The sequence below is a fragment of the Arvicola amphibius genome, chromosome 1 (genome assembly GCF_903992535.2).
Source record: "Arvicola amphibius chromosome 1, mArvAmp1.2, whole genome shotgun sequence".
In the NCBI taxonomy this organism is placed as follows: domain Eukaryota; kingdom Metazoa; phylum Chordata; class Mammalia; order Rodentia; family Cricetidae; genus Arvicola; species Arvicola amphibius.
The window spans coordinates 135,877,411-135,899,551 of NC_052047.1; the positions used below are offsets into that span (position 1 = coordinate 135,877,411).

At 45.7% G+C, this 22,141-nt stretch overlaps 1 protein-coding gene across 1 annotated transcript in view; it reads right to left on the reverse strand.

Moving 5' to 3' along the window:
* Dhx32 (DEAH-box helicase 32 (putative)) overlaps positions 1-15,501 on the reverse strand; it is a 52,412-nt gene extending 36,911 nt beyond the window's left edge. Inside the window, exon 1 of the mRNA XM_038341891.1 lies at positions 15,317-15,501. The gene's annotated coding sequence lies outside the window, so the exon portion shown is untranslated. The remainder of the gene's footprint in view (positions 1-15,316) is intronic.
* Positions 15,502-22,141: the final 6,640 nt, after the last annotated feature.

Sequence of the window (22,141 nt, forward strand, 5' to 3'; positions counted from 1 at the left end):
GGAATTGTGAGGCTAATCAGTCACGTGGTCACCTAATCCCCCTACAAAGAGGCACGGACTTTATAAAGGGGAGAGTGCTGCGGGTCTGGAGAGAGGTCCCCAAACACCGACTACCAGAAAGTCTACTACCCAGCATGCCTTGGGAGCAAAGGCCTGCTCATGCCTGTTTAGAAACGACAGTGAGGAAAGAGAATTTATTCTCTTTTTCCATCTTTTGCTAAGAAGGCCTTTGTTTAATTAAATTAGAAGGCTCCAGAATATTTCTGGAGATTGCTGGGTGTGAAGCCTAACAGGCCAGAGCCAAAATAATAAAAAAAACATAACTTCTAATCTAAACAAAGAGAGTTTACCTATGGAAAGGTAAGATTTACACCAAGAACATTCATTACACGTCAAGACAGACATCGTTTCTCTTCCTCCAATTACTAGAGATTTAATGGGGGAAATAAATAATTGGTGATGTTAGGGAAAGTCCCTTCTCATATCAGCCAGGTGGAAATTTAAAACAAAACAAACAAACAAGCATGGAAAACTCAAGTTCAAAAGAACCAGTCGCAATGCAGGACCAACGGTAACCTTGCCCTTACTCCTTTTCAGGTCTGTGCTACCGGAACCACTGCCTCCAGAGCTAGCCTCCTGCGGCTCTGCGCCAGCAGGTACCTGGGAGCAGTCACTCAAGAAGGATCTGCTGGGCACCAGGCACTGGGCACACACACAGGGCAGAGGATAATTGGGTGGGGGACGCGGGACTTTCTGCCTCTGTCTCAGTAGGGTTCTGAAAACTGCATCCTGCTTCCCAACTAAAACAGAATCACAATATTGCATAACGCAAACACAAAAGTTCAGTGTGGACTCTCTTCAGGACCCTTCACAGTGCCCACACCGTGAGATGACACCCCAGACAGCTGCAGGAAACATGGCAGCTTGAGCCACCTGGCAGGCAAACTCTGACATCAGCAGGTCTAGGAGGCAGGCCCTGCTGAAGAAGCTAAGGTTCAGTCTTAGGCTCACATTTTCTTTTGCTCTAATTAGAATTACATGTCAGAGTTCTCATTCACCCATGTAATATTTTAAGTTAAGCTGCTATTATACCACATCCCTGATTGCCTTAGGGGCTATTTCTTACCAAGTTTACTTTTTGAGGAAGCGTAAGAGACTGGAGAGATAGCTCAGCAGCTAAAAGCACTGGCTATCTTTCAGAGGACCTGGGATTGATTTCTAGCACCCACACGGTAGCTAACAACCATCTCTAACTTCAGTTCCAGGGGTTCTGATGCCCTCCTCTGGCCTCCTTGGATACTGCATACATAAACATACATGGAGACAAACACTTATGTAAATTTTTTTTAATTAAAATAAAATAAAATGAATAAGTATAACACAGCTATCATCTTTACTGAATACATTCCTGTTAATTTATGGCACACCCTTGAGTGTAATCAGTAGCTCACAAAGTATGGGCCACATGCGTGTTGAAGATCCTGAAGGCTGATAATTAGAACTTCATGATTTGGAGAGATGGAATGGAGAGATGTCGTCACCCACGTGTTTGGTAAATGCACTTACCTGACTTTCTTTTGTTCTGAGGAACACATCATTCAGGGCAACCTAAGTCTGTTGTTCCTGGTTTGCTACTCACTCTTGGCTTTGGATAAACTATTTCTTACCCCCTTAAAAACTGGTGTTTGAACATGACCAAAGGAGTGACCACTACAAACCCTCAGGGAATAGACACATCTGAGCATGCTCTTTTAGACCTAAGGCTCACCTAGACACTCTGCTATACAATATGTGTTCACCCCACTTCGCAGTTATGGTGGAACAAGAGATGACCACTGTGCCAATGGAATGAGGCCACGCCGTGAGAAAGGAACGCAGCAAAGTGATGCTGAGTCCCCCAAGGTTCCCACGCTGGGAACCATTCCCTTTGGAGCTGGCTATCTCTCTGGGATGCTCAGGCCACAGAAGCCAACAGTCAGGAAATCCTCCAACCTGCCTGAGCCCCCATCCCTGAGCAATCCCCTCAGTAGCCTGCTCAACCTAAGGAATTTTAGGAGGTGATGCTGCACCTGGCCAACGCCTTGCAGCCTTGAGATAACATGTATCCACAGTTTAACACTTCCCCCTACCCCCCAAACTCAGGGTCATTGCTATTGTAAGCTACCACGGCAGAGCGTCATCCCCATGCTCCCTTGAGTAGAGAAAATTCAAAGCCAGACTGTTGCCCTGGAGCCCGGCTTGTCTCAGTGATTCAGTACCCAAGCCACCCTGTCACCCACACACTCACCCGGCGAGGCCATCCTCCCCAGCCCTTAGAAACCAGACAGGCTTGTTTGAAAAACATTTGGAAAGCTTGGGCCCACAAAGGGCTTCAGTGTAAACTGGTAAGTTTGAGGAGCCAAGCCATTAAATTCTCAGACTCTGGAGAAGTCAGAGTGATTCTTGTGATGGTGTGGCTTGTCTTGGACAGAGGAGTGGCTGAATTTAAGGCTCAGTGACGTTCTGATACCTGCCTTCATTCGGCCTGCATCTGTGCTAAGCTATGCAAATCTATTTTTTCCCTAGTAGTAATTAAAAAGATACGTGATCCATGGCCTGCATTAGCAAATTAACATGGGGAAGAAAAAGAACATGGAAGGTAGGGTTCTAGCTCAGGTGACAGAGTGCTTACCTAGCATGCCAAGTCCCCAGTTCATGCCCAGGCACTGTATAAAGTGGGCATCTATAATCCTAGCCCTGGAGAGGTGGAGGAAGGAGAATCACAAGTTCAAGGTCATCCTTGGCTACTTGGTGAATGTTAGGCCAGTCTGGGATATAAGGTACTCAGAAGGAAGAAAGGGAGGGAGGGACGGAGGGAAACAGACATGGAGGGAGGGGGAAGAATGGAGAACAGCCAGGCAAATATATGTCACTCAAATAAAATTCAACTAAAACTATTATCAGAATCAGAATAAACATTTTACTATAAGAGATTGGAATGTGAAAGTGACCTTTTCAGACTTATCCTACATACACACTGTAGGCCGTAGCTTTTCAGGGCTGCCCTTTGAAACACTTGTGATTGGGTATCCACACAAACACACAGACACACACACAAATACATATGCATGTAACAGCCTTAGTGAGCAAAAATCAAAAGCTGAGATGAGAAAAGGCCATGCCTTAGTTATTTATACGTATAGTTATTTATACGTATGAGGTCTGGTGAGATAATTCTAGAACTACAGAAGAGCAGGGTCAGAGGCTGAGAGCATGCAGGTTTGCTCTCTCCTGGGGTAGCTTGTTTCAACGTTCCATGTTCCTTAGCTGCAGTCTTCTGTGTCTGCATCTCTCCCCACACAGTCCCTGGCCCTCTTCCCTCGATAACAGGGCAGTGTTCTCTAGCCTCCATCTTTATACCCGCACGCCCTGCCTCCCTGGACTCCAGTCTCGTGTATTCAAACATCTTCTCGTCGTTTCCCACGTGGACACTGAAGAAGTACTTCAAACTTTGCATGTCTGAAACTGAGCTCCCAACACGGCCTCAGAGCCATGTTGTATGGCTGCATCTCAGTTAACTCCTCAGGTGCTCAAAGTATTTGAAGTTTTCCTTGGATCTCTCTCCCAGGGCTAGGGATTAAAGCCAGGAGCTTTATGAATACAAGAGAAGTACTCAACCACTGGGCCACACTGCCAGACCCCCTTGGGTTTTTTTGTTTGTTTGTTTTGTTTTTTTAATCTCAGATCCTCTATTTGATCCTTCAACAGATGTGGGAGGTGAACAACCATGCTTTTTCCCACTGAGCTCGACAGCCCCTGTATAATATTTTTACCTTAACTCATAAAGGGACACCAGATACCAGCAGATATAGGGAGGGGAGCAGCCTACAAGACAACTCTCCAGGTCTCAAAAGGCCAGTATCAGGTGCCTGATCCCTGAAATTCGTGAGCATGTACTTTGCATAACAAAGGAAAAGGGACCCGGCAGCTGTAACCAAGGACCTAGGGCGCTGAGCTATCCCGGGCTGTGTGGGTGGGTTCAGTCTAAACCTTTCTCTGCAGTAGTCAGAGGGAGAAAAACAAAACCTCAGAGATCCAAGACTGAAGATGAGCACCTCCTAAGCCCAGACACAGTATCGGTCACCTCCGGAAGCTGTGTTTGATAGAGGCCTGGGCCACTCTGCCCCATCTCCCTCAGCTGTCTCAGTCTTCCTGAGCCCTGGACAGGCTCCTTTCCTGTGTCCCTGTCCTTGTTCTTCTGGGTCTGAAATGTTCCTCAGACAACTGGTGCCTCACTCCTTCATTTTGCAGAGGTTTGCCAAGCGCCAGCTCAGTAGAGGGTTCCCTGGTCACCTCCTTTCTGTAAGATCACAGCCTTTCACCATATGTGCCTCTGGCGCCGGAGCTGCGCACCAGAAGGTACGCTCCATGAAGCGGAGCTCTGGGTCAGCTCTGTTCGCTGCGTCTGTAACGGGGCCTGGCACAAAAGAGCCACTCAATAGCTATCTGCTGACTGGATGAATGATGCCAACACTTCAGAGCTATTACCAAGATCCCCGAACAAAGTCAGTCAACAAGTCCGTAACAATTTCTCAGAATTCTATTCCTTTTTTTTCCTTAGGCCATCATGCCCGGGATCTGTGACCACTGCACCCTTGAAGCCCAACCCTGGCCTCCCTGAAGGCTATCCTATGTCCTGTGGCTGCTTCTTGCAATATCCCTGTTCAGAGTTCCAGACCCCTTAGCATTGCTGAATAATGTCTAATCCCCTCATTAAGAAGTCACTATGGTGATACTTTTGTCCTCTTCAGCAATGACATGCTATACACCCTTGCTACCCCTAGAAAGGAGGAGTGGGCAAGTGGGCAAATTCATAAACTTAAAAGCATGTACTTGTGCTTAGATTTAACCAGTCCAGCATTCAGAGTTGGGTTTGCCTTGGTCTCGTCAGGAGCTACTGTTGGAAACGAGAAGGCTGCCCTGAGATTCAAAAGCCAGCAGGCATTACCCTTGCTCCAGCACATCACAGACCTCTGTGGCTGGCAGTGAGCAGGCAACAGCCTCACAGACCAGGGAGTTACCCAGCCACCCATGAATTCACTGGGACTTTTGCCAGAGCTCGGCCTCAGTCCTTCACTGCTAACCCCTATGATCTGGAACCTCAATTACAAACTGTTCCTGAATAAATAAGGATCCGGGTTGTGGTCTGCAGGAATTTTACGCCTTTAAAACATTTGATGCTCCTCTAACAGTTCAATCAGTCTCATTCTCAGCATCTACATTTTCAGGTTTCCTCACTCATTCGGCCAACACTTGGCCTGATGCATGGTGGCCATGCTGGGATGGTGTGAACATACAGGCTGGCTTCTCTCCCGGGGCTCCAGCCCAGCCAAAGCTGAGGGGGTGTCGAAATAGAAATTCTTTGTTCATGACATATGAATACCCTTCATCTTATTGCCAAGCAACTAAAAGAAGGAAAGCAAGGCTGGTCCATGCAGGAGAGAGGCAAACCCGGGCGGGTGATTTCAACAGCGAGGGGGAGCCACAGCAGGAGAGGCCTGCACACTGGTGCAGAGGCTGCTCACATGCGGGTAACTGGGACACTCTTGACCAACTTTTTTAGAGTTCTCTGTTTTTCCTTGCAATTTTCATCTTAAGTTTGATAGTACACCATTTTCTTTAACCCTGTCTACCTTTTCATCACCTGCCTTTGGTTTTGTTAAAGCAGCCTGTGAGATCCAGCTCTGGGGCAGCCAGGAAGAGGCTAAGTTAAGGCACAGGGTACAATGGGCGTGGCTGTGCGCCGGAGCACCAAGCGGGAGGAACCAGTAAACACAATTCAGGCAACAACAAAACCCTAAGGATTACTACAAACTAAGGAACTGTCTCTTTTTCTATATTTATGTTATGTGTATGGGTTTTTGTTTAATGTATGTTTATCCACCATGTGCGTGCCTTGTGCCCTGGAGGGAGCTGGATTCCATACAACTGAAGTTGTGAATGGCTGTGAAGCAACATGTGGATGCTGGGAGTTGAACCCGAGTCCTCGGGAAGAGCTCTTAACCACTGAGCCACCTCTCCAGCCCCCTGCTAAGGAGAATTTCTTGACAAAAAACTTTAATATTATTTTCTAATAGGTCTGAGGGATCGATTGGTCCCAAGATTGGGTTTACAGAATAAAATATCTCGCCTCTTTAAGTTACTCTTTTATATGATGCCCAACTTTGTATGTAGCCAATGCAAAAGCCCTCCAGAATATTAATCTCTCCGACGTTCCCTCGACATCTATATAGCAGTAAATCATTCATGATTCATGTGTCTGCACATAACAGCAAATGATTAGACACCGGGCTTCTTAGTGTTTTCTGCTCATCATCCTTTATAACCTCAGACTCTGATGTGATCCTTGTTATACGCGTACGTAAAAGCAATACATAAATCAAACATTCACTGATCATAAATCATAAATTCACTTTTGAAACAATTCTTTGGCATACACACAGTATGTCAAAGGCAAATCTGCATACTAATGAGGCTATCATGCTTGTTTATTTTTATACAAAGAGTGAATCTCCGCTGGAAACCCTGCAGGACATGAGGCCTCTTCGGTGCTTTTTAAGGTTAACTGACATTCTGATTTTAGAATTATTTTTATTTATTCATTTACCTATTCATTTATTTATCTACTAGATATACACTGCTCTGCCTGCAGGCCAGAAGGCGGCACCAGCTCTCACTATGGATGGTTGTGAGTCACCATGTGGCTGCTGGGAATTGAACTCAGGACCTCTGGAAGAGCAGCCAGTTCTTAACCTTAGAGCCATCTCTCCAGGCCCTGATTTTAAATTATGAAGTGCTGAGTGTGTCACTCTGCACAAATACATAGCATAAGTGACAGAAGGGGAGTTCAAAATTAGGAAATATTGTCGTTACAAGCCAAAATTTGTTTGATTTTATTTTCCCCTGTGAAATTCTAATCAGCAAGTCAAACACCAGTTTTTAACAATGAAGACTCAACAGGAGGAAGGCACAGCAATCTGAGGCATGCCGAGGGGTCACTGCAAACACCGACTGTGTGCCGAAACAACTCCTACACTTCCCATCTCCTCTTGCTGGAGCTCAGAGGAGCTTTCAGCGTTACCTTTGCAACCCCTAGAAAACAGACCCAGGGGTGTATGTGCATGGGCAGCGTGATCAGTAAGCATTTGCTGAAGCAACAATCAATGTATTTACAACCCACAATGCTCATGTTCAGGAAAGAGAAGGAATGAGGACTGCAGGCGAGAGATAAAAGGCCATCTGAGTCTTTGGAGAATGAGGTCGTGGCACTTTTATGCAAAGTGCTGCCCTGTGGCAAGCCAAGAAGCTGGTATCGGAGTGTAGAGAACTCACTGCCTCTCCCACTGTGGCCTTGCTACTTCTTGCTACTGAAGAAGTCCAGATACCTACCCCTCTCCTCACATGACCGGAAGGCTGGGGGCCAGCACCGGTCTGCAGACCACAGCTGGAGAATATGGTGTCACACCCTCCTGGAGTTGGATGAAGGAGGAGGAGGAGGAGGAGTCTGCTGATTAGCATGTTTACTGGATGCCAGATGCTGTTCAGCACTTAAGCACTTTATATGAATTATTTCTATTTCATTTAAACCTTTAAGAACCCGTGAGGGTTCACTTTATCAGTCCCATTTTTTTTTTTTTCAAATGAGGAAGTTTAAGCCTTCAGACAGGCTTGGTTAATTTATCTTGCTTTTAGCATCTTGGCCATGATACAGCAGATGTGAGAAGTAAGGCAGTCTGGCCCCAGGTGATGCTGGATTAGTATATGGTGCCTGCTGAGCTAAGTAACCACTCTACTTCCCAATTTCCTTAAAGAACCGGGGCTTGGCTGGGTCAAGTAGCCCATCCTTTTACTTCCAGCACTCGGGTGGCAGAAGCAGGCAGATCTTTGTGAGTTTGAGGTCAACCTGATCTACACAGTAAGTTCCAGGAGAGCCAGAACTACACAGTAAGACTGTCACAAAAAAAAAAAAAAAAAAAGAAAAGAAAATGAGTTCATATTGTATCAGTGCAGGGTGAAGAAATGCTTTACTCCGCGCAGACGTCAGATAGTGCTTTTAAAAGGGTGAGGAGAGATACTCCTTTTCCACGCCTGATGATCTGAGAACAGGGGACAGAATCCTGAAAGTTGGCAGGGACTTCCACAAGTGTATGCTGCGGTATACTGCATTGCATACATGCATACACACACAGATATACATGCATAGTAAATGCAAATAGAATGATGTTTGTTTGTAAATCCTGTTTATGTATTTGAAAGCCATGGTTTTTGTTGCCCTCACGGGGCTACAAGTCAAATACTTAACACAAGTACTTTCTCAGCTACAGAACATTTCCATTGACACAATGGGGTCACGTTCGTGAGGTTTTCAGACGGCTGGGAGCGGTGTCACAGGCCTACAGTTCCAGTGCCCAAAGCTGAGGCAAACTAGAAGTTCAGGCTGGCCTGGGCTGCACAGCAAGGCTCTGTCTTTCTCTGTCCATGTTTTCATAGGGCCAGCCTTCTCCAAATGTTATACTTGGTTTCTAGGAGCCACTTAGAATCTCTCTGGGAAAGACATAGTCAAAATTCAAAATTTATGTTTAAAGTCTTCTTCTAGACTTCAAAAGCATTGACATCGAGTTTAAGCAAACAAATAAAACTGATCATCTTTGAGACTGATGGCTCAGTGGTTAAGGACACTGGCTGTTCTTCCAGAGGACTTAGGTTCAATTCCCAGCACTTACATGGATGCTCACAACCATTTTAAACCCTTGTTCCAGAGGGATCTAATGCCATCTTTTGGCATTTGGCACATGAGGCACCCGGACATACATGCAGGCAAACACCCATAAACATAAAATTATGTAAAAAAAAACCATCAGCCTTTGGAAAAGCACCTAGAAAACCATTAAATCTTTACTCAACATTGCCCCATATCAAATGCAGCTTGAATAATCAACTGCACAATTAATTAAAAAATTTAGTCACCTCACTGCTCTACAGTGAAATTTCAAGAGCCATACGTTATAACTTAAATATTTTTTAGATTTAGCCTTTTTTTTTGTTTTGGTTTTTTTTTTTGTTTTTTTTGTTTTTTTTTTTTGAGATAAAGAATCTCTCTACATATCCCTGGCTGTCCTGGAACTCACTACATAGACTAGGCTGGCTTCAAACTCACAGAGATCCCCTGCCTCTGCTTCCCCTGTGCGGGCATTAAAGATGTGTGCCATGGCACATGGGCAGAAAGACTTCTTAATGTTCTTATATCAAACTCCCCACAGTGAAGTGTCTTGCTAGAAATCCTCACAACCAGACTACTAGATGCTTTCCAATATTAATTTTTAATCATTTTTGATTGTATAATAGCTTAAGGGCTCCTCCTTAAACCAGAATCAATATAACACACTAAAAAAACTAATCTAGCTTACTTCTGAGTGAGTGGGTAGGACCTGGTACAGTTAAGATCTAAGGAATGTACCGCCGTCAGTCTACCCGAGAAATATGACATTTATTTTACCTCTGAAATTTATAAAATGAACTTTTAGCCATCTTATTAAACTTTTTAATTCATTCATTTACTTATTTAGAAGACAGGGGTTCGCTATGTAGCCCAGGCTATCCTCTACCTCCTGCCTCAAGCACATGAGTGTTATAATTAGTTATTTGCCACCATGTTCTATTATACTCTTTTATTATTATTATTATTATTATTATTTTCAAGCAATGAAGAAATAGAGCAAACATCCAAGTACGGCACCCTACCACCTACCTGGGGCATCATTAGCGCCAACTTGAGAAGTTACAGTTTTCATGAATAACAGAGACCTTGAGCCCTATAAATGCCAAGCAGCTTGCTTTTCTTGTTGACAAACTGCAGCCACTCTGCACTCGTTTAAATAACGACCAGGGGCAGGGTGGGGTGGAAGGCACAAGGATTTCAGGGAATGGCCAGACCTGCACTCCTCAGGGCCCTTCTTACAGGTCATCTTACCTTTCTGGCCACCCTTTTCTTAGACTGTGAGGGTCTCTCACTGCTGCCCTCCTCCACTGAAAACCCATGTGCCTCAGGTCCTGGATCCCTCTCCTTACTAAAGACACTATGAGAAAATGGTTCCGAACGCCTGGGCAGTTTCCTGGCTTCTTTGCAGGCTTTTCTAGTTACAGATACACACATCCAACTCCTGCTTCCGGGCAGCACAAGCATGTGCTCATGTTTCAACCTGAACTCAGCACACAGTCCATTAGTCATATCCTCCCCCGCCCTTGGGGTTGCTCTGAGTAGCCCTGGCTGTCTTGAACTTGCTCTGTAGAACTCGAACTTGGAGATCCCCCTGCTTCTGCCTCCCAAGTGCCACCACTGGCAGGCCCGTTCATCATATTCTATATTTTATTCTGTTCTGTTTATTTATTTATACAGTGTTCAGTCTAAATGTTTGCCTCATTACAGATGGTTGTGAGCTACCATGTGGTTGCTGGGAATTGAACTCAGGTCCTCTGGAAGAACAACCAGTGCTCTTAACCTCTGAGCCACCTATCCAGCCCCATCATACTCTTTACAAAGCTTGCTTCCTTCTTTTGTGCTCTAGATTTCAACAAACAGCTGGAGAGCCCACCTTACTCCCAACATCAGACATGGGAAGTAGCCTTGTGGGTGTTACCAAGACATCCAAGTCTGCTCCTTCCAGTGGCTGCCCCCTCCCCCATGACGCTGGCACCACAGTAACCAACACCCACTCCTAGTCATCTTCTCTCCATACCTCAAACAAAAACAAATGGGCCCCCCCATTGCTTTTTTGTCTCGAATTTTGACTCTCACTAATCTTTGGTCCTTTCCATATGCAAAATGGATCATGTCACTCACCCACAATTTTTATTACCTTTAAAGAAAAATCCAATCCTGAAGTAAGGGCTCTCTGTAACCTCCCCCAGCACCTCTCTGGCTTCACTTCCCTCTCTTCTATGTATGCGGTTGTGCATATTCAGTCAGCAACAACTACCGCCCCACTTGCGTACTGCTGCCTTTTGTCTGCGCCCAAGTTACCCTCCGATGGGGGAGCCCTCTTGCCCTCACAACCACACACCTGGGCATTCCCTTGTCTCCATTTATGGGAAACTATGTTAGGGTGGCACACTATAGCTGTTCAATAAATGTTTGCCCTATGCCAACATTGCCTTTTCCATTTAAAATTTCCCAAGTTAAAATTTTCTTTTACACTGGGCATGGTGGCACACACCTTCAATGCCAGCACTTGGGAGTTTGAGGCCAGCCTGGTCTACAAAATGAGTTCCAGGACAGCCAAGGCTGTTACACAGAGAAACCCTGTCTGGAGAGGGGGGCTCTTTTACAATATGGAAGATATCAATATTCGTTATCTATTAACACTTCACTATGATTATTTGAAACAGGGTCTCACGTAGCCTAGGCTGGCCTTGAACTCATCATGTCACCAAGAATGGCTCTGAACTTCTGGTCCTCTTCCTTTACCTCACCAGTGCTGAGGTGACAGTTGTGGGACACCACATTTAGTTTATACTGGGTGGGAACTGAACCCAAGGCTTAGTTCACATGAAGTATCCTATCAACAGAGTTAAATTCCCTGTCCCTACAATTACACATCATTTATTCTGATTCTTACTAAATTATTAGACAAATTGCCATCATAATGAGCAGCCAGCAGCTCCCAGCTTTCCCAAAGAGGTGTACTTAGAAATTAAGACTCGTAAAAAGACTGGAAGCTGTCCTCTCTGTTGCCATCCCATTCGGGACACAACCAAAGTCCACTCTGTACTAAAGGGACTACGGAAGCAGCATGCTGTGGGTTTATATAAAAGAAAACAAAGCTTAATCGGAGGGTCAAGATCCAAAAAACAAAAGAGAGATAACTATTAGAAGAAAGCGTAGTTTTGGAGCCAAGAGCTCCATTGGCGACTTCCTTCAGTGGGAGAGACGTTCATTCAGTGGGCACGGACCTCCTCCTGGAAGAAGTGCTGGAAAGCAAGAAACAGCCAGACCCTGGAGCGCAATCACACCACGGATGAGGAAAGGCGGAGCGGCAGGATTCAGGGGAGTCCGATAGTCGAGTACAGTTGCTAACAGGTTTGGGGCCAACACAAAATAGACATGGAAAATCAGGCTGTAGTCTACCTTTGACTGAGCTCCTGAATGAATTCAGAAAGTAGCAGAGAGGGACCATGCTAACAAAAATAAAAACCAAAATCTCTTCAAAGCAAAAATATAACCCTTCTCCCAGTTATGACAGTGGGGGAAGAGGACAGAACCCACATGCTCAAGTGATATGATTTTGGCTGTCCTATTTGTGCTAAATTAAGCTAACCTATGACTGAGTTGTTTTTACTTTTCATTCTGAGAGTGGCCAAGAGGTCAGAGAAAAAGAAATGGCTGCACTTTTTTTTTTTTTTTTTGGTTTTTCAAGACAGGGTTTCTCTGTAGCTTTGGAGCTTGTCCTGGAACTAGCTCTTGTAGACCAGGCTGGTCTCGAACTCACAGAGATCCGCCTGCCTCTGCCTCCTGAGTGCTGGGATTAAATGCCGCATGCCCGGCTATGGCTGCACTTTTGATGTCTGCTGGCTACCTTGTTATCCCAGGCTAAGGCTGCTCTGCTTTGCTACTTTAAGTTACAGGCAGCTTAGTAGTGATGTCACCGCTCTGTGCACAAAGAAACTTGGAAACTTAAAAACAAAGCAAAACCTCCCACACCATGCCCTTTTGTTTCTCCTTTGACCACCAATAATACACTGAACACAGCAGCCAAAGGAAATAGACGTTATCAGTAGGAAAAAACAGTGTCAATAAAAACTTTATCTTTCATTTCCAAGTCCTAACCCATTAACAGTTTCTGACCATGAGCATCTTCTCTGAGGGTAAAACACATTCCTACACAGAAGTTCTTCTCATCCACTGGGCAAGTGCACTGTGCTGGGTGCAACAAGGGGAGTGACGGATATGTCCCTCCCCACTCCTACCCCCTAGCCAGTTGTTTCTTTCATAGGCACGGCAGCCCCTAAAATCTTGCTTTATGTACTGAGTGAGACTTCAAGGATCAGGTCTCTTCTAAACCACGACAAGGTATTCCATCAATTCCTATTTTCTCCTTTCCACTCTTCAGATCCACACGCAGTCACTACATTTAGTATTCATCACCTCAGCATGGAGATCTGTCACTCTTTTTTTTTTTTTTTTAAAAAAAAGAAAGCACTCCCTCCCTAATATCCAGCCTACTGTTTTAGACAGTTTAACTTTACACCTCTTGTGTATGTCAGTAACGCCAGGTTTGTTTGTGACATTTGCAATTGCATTACTGACAGGCATAACTGTGTCTTGGATGAGAAAGCCTCGTTCTGATTTTGTGTAGGAGAACCAGAGTTTGGGAAATACTGTGTACAGAAGCACCCAGAATCTTACCCTGGTGTGGTGATAATTTGTTTGTGCTCTAACAAATAAAGCTTGTGTGAAGATCAGATAGCACAGCTAGCCACCAGTTAACCATAGAGGTCTGGAGGTCTGGACAGACAGACAGGCAGGGATATGGCGGGGTGGAAAGATGACTATAAGGTGGGAGGAGACAGGAGCTCAGCCCTTTTGTGGCTGACAAGTTAGATAGGTAAGAGTTGGCTGTGGCTTGCTCCTTTGTCTCTCTGATCTTTCAGCATGTACCCTGCTATCTGGCTCCAGGGTTTTATTATTAAGAAAAACTAGAACTCCTGCAACACTCTGGCTCCTCCTTCTCTAAGTTGCAGGAACATTATGGGAAATGTCTCATGATACATTTACTTGCAAGCTCAACGTCTCAGTTTGGTATTTTAGCTTAGGTAGTAGCAGTTCTGCATACATCACACTGCTTGTCAACAGCCACACAGAAGCCTCCTTGCTCTGACAATCACCCTCATAGAGCCAGAGTGGGGAGCCTAATCTGGTAGACTATAATAAACATCCATTTCCATCACAGAACAGATGCTTCGCAGGTTCAACGAGGCTTTGAATGATTCCCTTAGGGGAAAGTAATTCTCCCCTGGGTCCTTGACACCCACAGAGTAGAAATCTCTCCTTTGGCAAAGATGAGTAATCACTTATATGACCCCAATGTGGCTGGGCCTTCCATTTTCCTCTAGTATTGTCTACGCAGCAGTAGGAATTGATGGAGGGGCTTTAATCTCCAGACCTGAATGCTAAATCAATCCTACAATTTCCCTCTGCCCCTCTGCACGTTCTCATTCTCCTCCTTATCTCTTCTCCATTTTTCTTCCTTCCTTCCGGCTTCTTTTTTTTTTCCTCCTTAACCAATGACACTCTCTGGGGGTGGTCTGAAAATTTTATAGCATACAGGGTAACTCCTTCGTGATTTTCACACCTAAAGCAAAACCTAGTTTAGCGTCTTTGAAACCAGTGTCCTAAACAGTTTGGCTGATTCGAGATTCCCCACCCCCTCCAAAAAAAGGGAGGATTGTATCACACATACACACCCCTACACCTAAACGAGTCAGCAGAATCCCACGCGGGGGCCCACGGCCTGAAATGTGATAGCTGACAGTAGAGATGACGGAGCAGGAGTGGGGGAGGAACAGCCCAAGGTTTCAGGAGACAGGCTTGGCCTACTACCGAGGCAGGAGCTGCTTTCACACTCACAACAGTCCCACCCTCACCTAGGCCAATGCGGTCGGACACCCCACTCTGGAACAAGCGATGCAAAGGGCGAATCCTTCAGGCGGAGTAGAGGGCACCCAAACCCAGGAGTCCTAGGGTCGTCCTGGCCTTGACCTGGGGCGACATCCTGGTGCTGGAGAACCTATCCTGGAAGGGAGCTGCCATGCAAAGGCCTGGTTCTGTCTCCCCAAACAAGCGGACGTCCTCACTGGGTGTATCTCGAGGCCATGACCTGGGTAACATCCTGGCGCAATGGACCCTCACCCTGGGGAGAGGGTACAGCCTTGCAAAGGCCGGGACCTCCAGCCGGGAGCAGGTTCTATCCTGATTCTCACCCGGGCGTTCCGGGGTCATCTAGACCCCAATCTGGGCCGACGCCAGGTGCAGGGAAGCCCCGATTCTAGTTGGGGTTACTGCGATGCGAAGGCTGGGTCCTCCAGCTGGAGCAGGATCTATTCTGACTCCCATTCGGGAGTCTCGGGAGCATCCGGTCTCAGACCCTCCCGGGTCCAGAGGAGCTCAGCTGCGGTCCTCCCTCCCGAGCTGGGGCGCCCTCACCCTCAGCTGTGCGGGGTCGGGCGGGGCTGCAACAGGTGCGCGGCCTCCCAGCTCCCCCGCCGCCTGCCCTGCCGTTACCTGCAGCGGCGGCCACCGAGGCCGAACGGAGACAGGGCAGGAGCTTCCCAAGCTCGGCCGACGCTCGCGTGGTCCCGACAGAAGCTGACGGCGGCTTCCCAAGCTCGGGACACGGCTCCGTCGGAGCAGCCGAAGTCCCCAGCCCCGACCCCCTACGCCGCTCCCGCCCGAGCGCGGCTCCGCGTTTCCACGTCACTTTTTGGTCCCTCCCTCTCGCCGTCCGCCGGGCCCCGCCCGGCCCCGTCCGCGGTTGTCAGGGCAACCCTAGCGACGCCCGCCACGGAGGACAGGCGTTAGGAGGGCGGCGCCGCCAGGGCTCGGCCCGAGGGGCCCCGGGAGCAGCTGACCATGGAGCCCCACAGTAAGCGACGGGCTGGGGTCTGGGATGCGGGCAGAGGTGAGCCCGCCGGGCTAGGTCTCGAACCTGGAGCCAGAAGATTCCGCAGATTCCATAGGGCACTGCTGATGTCCTCATGAATAGTGGGCTCACTAATGGTGAATAGTGCTTTCTGAGTCTTAATGAACCTGCAAGGAGGCTGGGCCTTGGATTTATACGATCTTGCCTCCTCTCGACCTTACCTCCAAAGTCTGGGGTATATATAAATCATGTGCGTCCTCCCAGCGTAAGATACATAACATTCATCATTTATGCTTTTTTTTTAAATCTCCCTGTTCTTGGTTGTTTATCTGTGTGCTTGTGCACGGGGTGTGCGCAGGTGCCATACAGGTGTACGCACAAGTAAGTGCACGTTTGCGTGGAGGCCAAGCTCAGGTGTCATTTCTTAAATGCCATCCACCTTGGCTTTTAAATTTTATTCTAGTGTGTTCAGGTGTTATACCTACACGGAAGTCACTGCACCGCTTGCGAGCCTTTTGCCTACAGAGACCAGAAGAAGGAACCAGATCTCCTTGAACTGGAGTTACAGCCGGTTCTGAGCAGCCATGTGGGTGCTGGGAATTGAATGTGGGTCCCCTGGAAGAACAGTCAGTGTTTGTGACAACTGAACTGTCTCTTTAGGCTCCCACCTTGGCTTATGCGGCAGGGTGTCTCAGGGGTCTAGAGTTCTAGTCAAAATGGCTTGCTAGAACCCCAGAGGTGCTCCTGTCTCCAGCTCCCCTATGGCTGGAATTACAAACCACACCACCACAGTTGACTTTTTATATAGGTTCTGGGCTCTCATACTTTCTGCAAGCATTGTATGCATGGAGTCATCGTCCAAGTTCCCCCCTTTCTTTTTTTAATATTCCATGTCTTGCTTGTCTCGTGCACAGGCAGCCCAGGCTGACCTTGAAATTGCTGCAGGCTTCTTGACCCAGCCTCCCAACTGGTGACATTCTGAAAGTGGGGGGTTACGACTTTTTTTTTCCATTTTGTTTTGTTTGAAACAGGGTCTCACCATATCTCTCTGGCTAGCTTGGAACCCACTGTATACACCAGTCTGGCCTCAGATTCACAGGGCCACCTGCCTCTATTTATGGAGTGCTAGGATCAAAGGCATGAGCTCCATGATGGACTATAATGTTGTATCTGTTTGATATATGGCCAAGGCTGTGTGGTGTATGGTTGCTAGAACTGAGAGGTGCTGGAACTCTCCTGTCTTTGGTTGTTTTTTCCCAACCTTTCCAGGGACTTTGTCCTAGGTGCTCCTTTCCTCCTCCCCACCCAAACTATTTTATTGCCTCCTTTGTTCTTTAAACAAGCACACTGTTTGACAGGGAGACTTGAAAGAACTTAAACCTTTATAGGATTTTGTTCAATACCAAAAATATATCAAGTTGTCTTTTTTGCATAATTTCAAAATAAAATAAAATACTTGGACCAAATCCATGTTCCAAGGGGGAAATTATGGCATTTTAAAAAGATCTTTTTTTTAAAAAATTAAGACAGAGTTTCTCTGTGCAGCTTTGGAGCCTGTGCTGGAACTCACTCTGTAGACCAGGCTGGTCTCGAACTCACAGAGATCCGCCTGCCTCTGCTTTTTGAGTGCTGGGATTAAAGGCATGTGCCACCAGCATCCGGCTTAAAAAAATCATTTCTTAATAACAAGAAAAATTTAAAGACTTTCTCCCCTTTCTTTTACTTGCTAAACAGAAAGTGTCCAAGATAGGAGTCATCGTTGCTTGGATTGATAGGATTTTTATACAGTATCATTTGTGTTTAAAACTCACTGGAATGTGCATTCTATCAAACCCGCTGGAAAAAAATATGAGCATACAGCAATGCTAGGAGTTTTAGTCTCATATCAAATATCAGATTGAACCAGGGTCACTGATATCGATCAAGCTGTGTGATCTTTTCAGAGAGAAATGATCCAAGTGATGTGTGTGTGTGTGTCTGTGTGTCTGTGTTTGGCAGTCTCACGTACACCAGGCTGGCCTCATATTCACTATGTAACCAAAGATAACCTTGAATTTCTGTTCCTTCAGAATGCTGAGGTTATAAGCCTTGGCCACCCCATGTGGTGCTCTGATGGAATATCGATTTGGTGGTTTATAGACAAGCCCTCTGCCATCTTAGCTACATCCTTAGCTGTGAAGCATCTCCTAGAGACAGCAGCTCTATTTCTATAAGCTTGCATTACTCTTTAGAGGTGCCCGCTGCAGGCTTCAGAATCTCCAGTGCTCTACGCCTTTAGCTGTTCTCTTTCCTGGTTCTTACTGTGTCACAGCCCTGTGTGGGGATTAAACACACAGCACAGGGTCTGTTTGGGGCACCTGAGTTGCATTATCCCAGAGACCCCCTCAGGAGCTACTGAAACCTCCCAGAGTCTGAAACTGGGGAAGGAAAGATAGACAGAGGCTTCCAGGAGAAAGTATGAAGTCGTTGGCTAGCACAATGACCTGGTTAATAAGGAGAGGTGGCGAGTTCCAGGACAGCTAGGACTGTTATACAGAGAGACCCTGTCAAGAAAAAGAAAAAGAAAGAAAAAGAAAAAAGAGGTGGTTCCCATGGAGATTTCCCTAGTACATAGGCCCTAAACTTGGGGGAAGAAACATCTAGAGCAGAGCAAAAATATTAATTAAAATATAGTCAACAAGAAGAGACAAAGTTATCTGGGCAGTGAGAAAACAGAACCTAAAAAACACAACAGGAACAAGCTCAGGGAGGCTTTGAAAGCTGAATAAGATATTTTTATTACATCTGGAGTTAGGGTGGTATCTTGGCAGTTAAAATGCTTGCCTTGCAAGTCTGAGTATCTGAGTTCCAATCCTCAGAACCCACATAAATGCTGGGTGGCCATGGCAGCTGACCTGTAATCCCAGCCTGAGAGGGAAGTCACAGCAAGGTGACTAGCTGTTTGGGCGAGCTCTGGGCTTGACTGAGAACCCCTGCCTCAATGAATAAGGGTGAAAAATAATTGAAGATTTCCAACATCAACCCTGGGCATCCATGGACACATGCATGCGTCCACACATACAAATACACACACTCACATATGCACCATACACATAGACACACCAAAGAGTACTTTTCAAATATGAGACAGGCTCTCACTATGTAGTCCTGGCTCGCCTGGAAGTCAATATGTAGACCAGGCTGGCCTTGAGCTCACCAAGATCTACCTGCTTCAGCCTCCCAAGTGCTGAAACCAAAGACGTGCCACTACACTGGCTAATACAGTTAATACATCCATGACTTAATGTATGCTCCCCATCCCGTTAGATTTAAAGTAGAAAATATATACCAAGTCACTTATGTACATATAATGATAAGATTTACCTCTTTTCACACATACTAAAATGAATTTGTATTAATTTTACATAATTCAGAAATCACACCACCTTAGGAAATCTTTCACAATCTAATAAACACCATTTTGGATAAGTGTGAACCACGGTCAGTTTATATTTAAAAGGACTGGTCTAATCTCTATGGTCTCTTTTACTGTCAATATTTGTATCCAACCAGATCTCATCCAAGACAGAAAATAGCTGATTCTTTCAGATCTTTCAGAGGTAGCAGAAGCCTGACAGATATGATACTAACCAGTACTAACTATAAATAATTTCAATCATACCATCAATGGAGTTATAGCCACATGGAGTTGTTAGGCTGGGATTATGGAGCACGTTCGAAGTCCGGTGTATACACTATTCCTTCCACTACTGAGGGGTTGCAATAGCACAGGAGTAGTAAGTTGATTACGAGGGAGGATCCTTCTTAATTACTTCAAAGAATTAGTTGGATATCTAAGAGCAGCGCTAAGGAATAACCTGTCAGTCCAATCATTCCTTTTCCACAATCTTAGCTTCCTATTACTTTTAGTAATGATCCCTGTTAGCCGCGTCATTAAAATCCAATAAACACAAACCTCTCAGACCCCCCAGCTGGCTTAAACTCAGGCGCTAAGCAAGGGATGGTGGGGCCTTCTGCTGTGCTACAGAACAACAGCAAGGCAATGAGCCAAGAAATGATTCCCCAGGGAAAGGACAAATGAAATCAGCTCATGACCTTGGGCTGCTCAGGACAGCTTAGAGGCTTGGCTTGCATATTTACCTCTAATTATTTTATTTGTAAACTAACTTCACTATTAGGAAGATAACCTGCGTTAAAAATCACACAGGGAATGTACATCTTGTTTATTTTTTCCTTAAAAAAAAATTTAACTGAGTGTTGTGTTTGTGCTTTTGATCCCAGCACTGGGTGGGGGGGGTGGGGTGGCACTGAGGCAGGTGGATGATCCAGGTGAGGCCAGGCTAGATAGTGAGACCTTGTCCCTAAACAAAGGACAATAAATAACTAACTAAATAAATAAAAAAAAACACAAACAAAATATCCATTAATTTCACCGGTACCATCCCTTCTCTGATATCTAACACCAGGATGAATTTAGGTGTTTTTGGCATAAGAATAAGCAGACAAACCTAAAGAAACCCACAATCTAAATATAATCTGTGCATAATTATCAGATGAAAAAACTGAATTTGCTTATCAAATGAAGATAAGCCCCCCCCTCCTGCTTTCACTCCCTACACACCCTGGGCCAATTACAAATACTGTGCTCTGATTGTGTGTTAGGTGGGCAACACACTGGCTGGTTCCTTTCCTTTTCATGTATATATTTTTTTCTTTTCCTGTAAAGTATGTACACACCACACACACACACACACACACATATTACATGAGAAGAAAATTTACATAATTATATCTACATATATAGTTTCTATTCCTATACATATACATAAACATATATAATGCATCCAGGCTACAAAAGCCAGGAGAGTAACATAGGCTGAAATCCCGACACTCAGGTGGTAGAGGCAGGAGGATCAGAAGCTCAGGGTCATTGGGCTGAGGTGGTGAGTTCAAGGCCTGCCAAGGATAGAGGAGACCCTGTCTCAAAGCCACAAAGAAGCAGCTCCAGACAGACACAAATGGCTGCACTTACTAAGGGGAACTCCCAGTGGCTCCTCTCTCCAAACCTGTTTGTCCACTGTCTCTACCAACTCCTACTCACTCCAGCCCGAAGTTGGAGTCATCTTAGATTCTTGGTCCCACACCAACCCTCATACATGCCCTTGTCACCAGCATGTAAGTTTATTCCTCCTCCAAGTATATCCAGGATGTGCCCCCTCCCTTACCCTCCTGCTGCCATCAGTACCTCGAATAACCGTTATTGTATGGTCTACTGATTTCTGCAGTGTAAACTAACTCTCTTCCCCCCCAAAGCCTCCTAAAGTTCTTACTCTGGACCAGGTGCCCCTCACACATCACATTTTGTCTGTTCGGTTCTTCCCAACACACTAGATGCCTTTGAGCCTCCAAGAGCACTGCTCCCTCCTATTCCTGCTCCAGCGGGGAGGTGCCCTCATATCCTTCCAGTCTTTGCTTACACCCCCCCATCCACTCCTTCTCAGACTGCCTGATGTAGAGATGCCATCTCTCCAATGCTATTCCTGTCTCTGAACTTTTCATAACAATAATCACAATTTAATTGTTTTGTTAATTAGAAAATCTTCTAGCACGTCGAATAGGCTAAAGAGGGCAGGATCCCGTTCCTGTCCTTTATCGCTCTGTCCTGTCCCAAGGTCCTTAAACAAACATTCCTGGAATGGATGACATTGCCTGGTTTTATTTCCCCGAGGGTGCTGCATTTACAAGAGAGCTGTTTTATCTCCAGCAGGAGGGGCTGTGCTCCCGTAAACTTCAAGTCCCTCTTGGGCAAAGTTCATTAAGTCAGGCGCTTTTAAATGTCAGGTTGGTTACAAATACCTGGCGAATTCCACTTCCCTTCCTAACCTAAATGGCTGTTTTGAGAGTCTCATTTTATCTGGTATGATCAAGGAAATAAGTCATCTTCTCTGGATCAAGGACCTAACAAAACCCCAGCTAATGCATGAACTACTTGCAATCATTCATCGTCGGGGAGGTCGGTTGATGGGGATTTAAAAGTCACTTTTTACTTGACTACAGGAATCCTTTCACGAATCTGTGTGGTGATTTTTTTCTTAATAATCTTAGTCCCTAAAGAATATCAATTATTTCAATTAGGTTACAGTTCAAACCTTATTAAGAAGTAAATGCTTATATTAATCAAATTAAGAACTTTTTAAAAAGCAATTTTAAAGAAACACGTGTAAAGGTTCTCTTTTAAAATCCCAACCAGAATACAGAAAATGAAGGCAATCCTGACCTGAGATGATGCCCCGTCAGCCACAGAAGGCTCTGTGGTTGAAGCTGTGTCCCCAGGAACTTGGGTGCACCCAGCTTGTCCCCAGACAGCTTCTGCTTCCTGCTAATCTGCTTGTTCTTGGCCTTGCTGGGCCAGGGAAACACTGTTACAGCTTGTCTCCCTCCAAGCAGCCAACCAGATTCAAGGAGGG